The sequence below is a fragment of the Erinaceus europaeus genome, chromosome 7 (genome assembly GCF_950295315.1).
Source record: "Erinaceus europaeus chromosome 7, mEriEur2.1, whole genome shotgun sequence".
Lineage (NCBI taxonomy): Eukaryota > Metazoa > Chordata > Mammalia > Eulipotyphla > Erinaceidae > Erinaceus > Erinaceus europaeus.
Window position 1 is genome coordinate 108,332,067 of NC_080168.1, and position 6,582 is coordinate 108,338,648.

A 6,582-nucleotide genomic window follows, 5' to 3' on the forward strand; every position below is an offset into this window, starting at 1 on the left:
ATTTCTTTATTGGGGAATTAATGTTTTACATTTGACAGTAAATACAATAGTTTGTACATATATAACATTTTTCAGTTTTCCATATAACAATACAACCCCCACTAGGTTCTCTTGTCATTCTTCTTCACAGGTGGTAAAGCAGGTCTGCAGGTGTCTGTCTTTCTCTCCCCCTCTCTGTCTCCCCTCCTCTCTCAATTTCTCTCTGTCCTATCCAACAACAACAACATCAATGGCAAAAATAACAATAAAAACAACAACAAAATGGGAAAAAATAGCCTCCAGGAGTAGTGGATTCGTAGTGCAGGCACCGAGCCCCAGCAATAACCCTGGAGGGGGAAAAAGAGAGAGAGAGAAAAAAAAAGAAAAAAGAAGAAAGCGAGAGTAGGAAGAGGCTCGGAGACTGGGAAACTGGAAAATACCAAGGTCTGGCTAAAGAGGCAGATACAGAAATTTAGTGGGGAAATTCCTGGGAGAAGGACAACCAGCACAGCTGCCCTGGGGAGTGACACAACAAGTAGAGTGCTGGGCTTGCTGGCATGAGGTCCCAAGTTCTAGTTCCCTGGCATTGCATATTCTGGAGAAGAGAGAGAGGAGGGCAGGTTAAATAGCCCACCTGGATAGATAATGCACTTGTTTTGCAATGTGTGTGACTCAGCTTTGAGCCTGAATTAGTGGAAGTTTTTGTTATGTGTGTGTGTCCACCCCACTCCCTAGCACCCTGTTTCTATCTGAAATGTTGCTCAAAGAAGTAAGACCCCCACTAGTAACAAAAATAATTTAAATTAAGAGAGCACAATGATAAGAGTCAGTGGTGGGGAATGTACAGAGTGTTCAAGGGGAGAGAAAATGGAGAATTTGAGGCCAGAGGGCACCCCCAACCAGAGGCAGTCCAAAGGAAATGTTTATAGCTGTCATAAAGGGACTCATCAGGCTGGGCTTATCACTTTAGAGGGATCTGGAAGAGTGAGATGGGAGATGGGACTTGGGATATGGGAAATGGGGGTTAAAGAAGAGGAAAAGGAGAAGAGGCCAGAGGCAACTCAAGGAGATGAGGGCAGAGACAAGAGGAAGACTTAGTATTGGGAACAAAGTGAACTTGATTTTTTTTTTTTTTTTTTACCAGAGCACTGCTCAGCTCTGGTTTATGGTGTTGCGGGGGGATGGGACTTTGGAGATTCAAGCAGGAGAGTCTCTTTGCGTAGCTATTATGCTGTCCATCCCTACCCACAAAGTGAACTTGGAACTGAAGTTTGAAGGGAGACAGCAAGCAGGAAAATGCAGAAACCAAAAGGACACCTCAGTGAACTCAGACCTACAAGGATGCACAGATTATATAGGCTTCTGTGCTGACTATGGGCCCCAGATCAAATTGATGGGGTTTAGAGTTAACAATATTTATATGTTTTGCCCATATTTGGGAGCTACTCTCTTCCCTGATTCAGCTTTCTAGCCTTTTTTTCCAACTATGACCACCATCTCCTCAGACAATAATCTAGGTCCACCTGCATATTAGATGTCAGACTCAGGCAAAAACTAGTAAAGTCATGGGCCCCTTGGAATATACCTAAAATAGCTTTTTCCAAAGTGGAAACCCCAAATCTTCATTTGAAATATTCCTGCCTTTAGGTTCATGACTAGTCAACAATTTGCTCTGCTTTCTATCTTAACTCTTTTTCAGCCATAAGGTTCCAGATGCTACCATGATGCCAACCTGACTTCACTGGGCAGATGACCCCACCAATGTGTCCTGGAGCCCCACCTCCCTAGATCCCTTCCCCACTAAAAAAAAAAAAAAAAAAAGACAGAGACAGGCTGAGAGTATGAATCTACCTGTCAACGCCCATGTTCAGTAGGGAAGCAACTCGGTGCGCCACTGACCGACCCCTGGGACTCACTATCAAAAATAAATACCTGGTCTGGGGAGACAGCATAATGGCTATGCAAAAGAATTTTATGCCTGAGACTCCAAGGTTCCAGTTTAACTCCCCAGTACCACTATAAGCCAAAGCTGAACAACGGTCTGGTAAAAAATAAATAAATAATAAAATAAAAAATAGAAGTGGGCCCTGGAATATGATAGCAAAAGAGGACCTAGGTGGGGGATTACAGTGTTATGTGGAAAACTGAGAAATGTTATATATGTACCAACTAATGTGATTTTATTGTTGACTGCAAACCATTAATTCCCCAACAAAGAAAAAAATTAGCTTAAAAAAGTACACCTAGAGGGAGTCGGACTGTAGCGCAGCAGGTTAAGCGTAGGTGGCACAATGCAAAAACAAGGACCAGCATAAGGATCCCAGTTCGAGCCCCCGCTCTCCACCTGCAGGGGAGTCACTTCACAAGCGGTGAAACAGGTCTGCAGGTGTCTATCTTTCTCTCCCTCTCTCTGTCTTCCCCCTCCTCTCTCCATCTCTCTCTGTTCTATCCAACAACGACAACAATAATAACTACAACAGTAAAACAACAAGGGTAACGAAAGGGAATAAATAAATAAAATAAATATATATATTTTAAAAGTACACCTAGAGAGAGAAAGAGCCTTCAGGCAGACTGTCTCCTAAAACAGATCAAATATTATGTCTCAATTTTAATATTTCCAGCAGTTATAAAGTGGGCAGGGCAGACATTCATGCTGTCTCCCACCCCATCACCTTTTCTTCCAAACATGCACACTTTAAAGAAATGAGGGATATAAGGAGAGCCAGGGTAGATAGCATAATGGTTTTTGCAAAGACACTTTCATTTCCAAGACTCCGAAGTTCAGGTTCAGTCCCCAGGACCACCATAAACCAGAGCTGAGCAGTGCTCTCATTGAAAAAAAGGAGGGGGTGGGGCAGGTGGTGGTGTACCTGGTTGAGAGCACATGCTACAATGCACAAGGACCCGGGTTCAAAGGGGAAAGCTTCACAAGTGGTAAAGCAGTACTGAAGGTCTCTCTCTCTCTCTCTCTCTCTCTCTCTCTCTTTACCAGAGTACTGTTCAGCTCTGGTTTATGGTGGTGTGGGGATTGAACCTGGGACTTTGGAGCCTCAGGCATGAAAGTCTCCTTGCATAACCATTATGCTATCTAGCCTCTGCCTTCTCTGTTTCTCTATCTCCCCATTCCTCTGTGGGTTTTGCTCTGTCTCTCCCCAAATAAATAAACTATTTAAGAAAGTTAAAAAGAAAGAAAGAAACAGTAAAAATGTTAGGAAATACATTTCTACAAGGGATAGCTGAAAAAGGAGTAGCTGATAAATAACCAACCATCTGATAAATAAATATAACAGTATTTATTTGTTTATTTATTTATGTATTTATTTATTACCAGAGCACTGCTCAGCTCTGGCTTATTGTGGTTTCAGGGATTTGACTGGCCAGACTCTTTTCTTAATCATCTTTGAATTTATTTATTTATTTATTTATTTATTTATTTATTTATATATATTTACTCATTTATTCCCTTTCGTTGCCCTTGATTTTTTATTGTTGTAGTTATTATTATTATTGTTGTTATTGATGTTGTTGTTGGATAGGACAGAGAGAAATGGAGAGTGGAGGGGAAGACAGAGAGGGGGAGAGAAGGATAGACACCTGCAGACCTGCTTAACGGCCTGTGAAGCGGCTCCCCTGCAGGTGGGGAGCCAGGAGCTCGAACAGGGATCCTTACGCTGGTCCCTGAGTTTTGCGCCACCTGCGCTTAACCCACTGAGCTACCACCCGACTCCCCATCTTTAAATTTATGTAAGTTGTTTCCTTTTATCAAAACAACTCGTCTTTAAAAAATTTTTTTTAAATTATCTTTATTTATTGGATAGAGACAGCCAGAAGTCAAGAGGGAAGGGGTGATAGAGAGGGAGAGAGACAGAGAGACACCTGCAGTATTGCTTCACCACTCACAAAGACTTCCCCCTGCAGGTGGGGACCAGGAGCTGGAACCTGGGTTCTTGCGCATTGTAATATGTGCGCCCAACTAGGTGCGTCACCACCCAGCCCCTACAACTCCCTCTCTTACCTTGACTTCTCTTTTAAAATTTTATTTATTTATTTATTTATTATTTGATTTTGGATAGAGGCAGAGAGAAATTGATAGGGGAAAGGGGGAGATGGAGAGGGACGGGGAGATGGAGAGGGACGGGGAGATGGAGGGACGGGGAGAGGGAGGGAGGGAAAGAGAGACAGACAGAGAAGAGGGAGATACCTTTAGCACTGCTTTACAGCTTGTGAAGCTCCCCTCCTGCAGGTGGGGACTAGAGCTTGAATCCCAGTCTTTGCACACTGTAGACACACCACCTGGCCCTCTTATGTCCACTTCTCCTCAGCTCCCAGTTTTGAGCAAAATTACTGTTTCTTCAGTAAATTTTATTTGTGAAGCTAGAGTGTCTGGAACATGGATGATCGGGAGAGGAGGGGAAGACAGAGAGGTGGAGAGAAAGATAAACACCTGCAGACCTGCTTCACCACCTGTGAAGCTACTCCGCTGCAGGTGGGGAGCCAGGGGCTCCAACCCGGATCCTCACGGGTCCTTGTGCTTTGTGCCACGTGCTCTTAAGCCGCTGCGCTACTGCCCGACTCCCCATTCTCTTTCTTTTTAAATTAGTGACTTAATATGGATTTACAAATTTGTAAGATAATACGGGCATTCTCTCTCCCTACCCATATCTTTATCTGCGCTACCGTCCGGCCTCCAGTCTTGGGGTCTTAAGCATGATGTCCTAAGTTAGATCCCTAGCATTGTATGCACCAGAGTGGTACTATGGTGCTCTGCACCTCTCTCTGTGTTAACAAATCATTTTACAAAGTGAATGAAAATTTTGTTAGCTGGATCTGGCCAGAGCCATCTTGGGGAGAGAATATTGTATGTATTTATGACTGTGAGGAGTCATGTGTATTTGCCAGCATCAGAGAACAAGAGTCTGGGGCATCTTAGAAAGGAATCTGTCTTGAGACAACACTTATTCCAATAAGTGGGAAAGGCTGTCACCTCGTGGTAGAATATGGAATGTCACCTTCTTGGAGCTGGAACTATTTTAAATAAAATTGCTTAAAAAAATTTTTTTTAGGGCAGGTAGACAGCATAATGGTTATGCAAACAGACTCTCATGCCTGAGGCTCCAAAGTCCCAGGTTCAATTCCATTCCCTGCACCACCATAAGCCAGAGCTGAGCAGTGCTCTGGTTAAAAAAATAATAATAAAAAAATTTTTGTTTTATTGTGGTCCTGGAGGTGGCACAGCGGATAAAGTATTGAACTCTCAAGCACAAAGTCCTGAGTTTAATCCCTAGTGCACATGTACTTGAGTGATGTCTGGTTCTTTCTCTCCTATCTTTCTCATTATTTAATAAAATCTTAAAAACAGAATTAATTTTTTGTTTTATTGTTTTATGTACCTTGCATGTTTTCATTCTGTTTCTTTATTTTTTAATATTTATTTATTCATTTACCCTTTTTTGCCCTTATTTTATTGTTGTAGTTATTATTGTTTCTGTTATTGATGTCGTCGTTGTTGGATAGGACAGAGAGAAATGGAGAGAAGAGGGGAAGACAGAGAGGGGGAGAGAAAGACACCTGCAGACCTAACCCTATTTCACCGCGGTGTGGGGAGCCGGGAGCTTGAACCAGGATCCTTGTGCTTTGCGCCACTTGCACTTAACTGCTGCGCTACCGCCGGACTACCGCTGGACTCCCTCTGTTTCTTTATTTTTCCATATAAAACTTTGTTTATGAGAGCGAGGGAGAGGAAGAGGGAGAGGGAGAGGGAGAGGGAGAGGGAGAGGGAGAGGGGGAGAGAGAGAGAGAGAAAGAGAGAAAGGAAAAGGAGAAGAAAAAAAAAGAATCAGAACATTATTCTGGCATACGGCAATGCCAGGGATTTAAGTCAGGGATTTAACTCATGCTTGACAGTCCGATGTTTTATCCATTATACCACCTCCCAGGCTACCTAGGTTTTCTTTTTTCTCCTCTCTTTTCTCCTTTCCTTTCTTTCCTTTTCTTTTTCTTTTCTTTCCTTTTCTCCGGCTCTCTCTTTTCTAGACTTATCAAAAAGAAAACTAGGGGTTGGGGAGGCAGCATAATAATTAGGCAAAAGACTTTCATGTCTGAGCCTCCAAAGTCCCAGGTTCATTCCCCAGCACCACAGTGACCCAGAGCTGAGCAGTGCTACGGTAGCTCTCTGTGTCTCTTTTTGTCATTAAAAGTAAAAATAAAATAAAATAAAATATTTTTTAAAAAATAAAAGAGAAAACTATAAACAGAGAGACTAGATCATAGAAAGAACCTCAAGTTTACAAGTTCAACACTCATTGCAACACCTTCTGAGCCTCTGGCTTTAGAGTTCTAGTCCTAGGAAGTTCTATATATTAAGCCTTGTTTGTCTCTCCATACCTTCCTGTAGTTTTGTCTCTTTCCTGTTGGAGGCCCCCTGAGGCCCAGGAACCAAGCTCTAGGAGTGCAATTTTGGGGATCTTCAGACACCTTTGAGGAGGGTTGCTTTGCTATCTTTCCAAAAAGGAGTTGGGAGACAGCTGGACCCTTAGCTGGGTTGGAGCCCCGCCCACTATCCCGGTCTCCCAGGCAACTGTTTCCCTGCTGGCGTGCCCC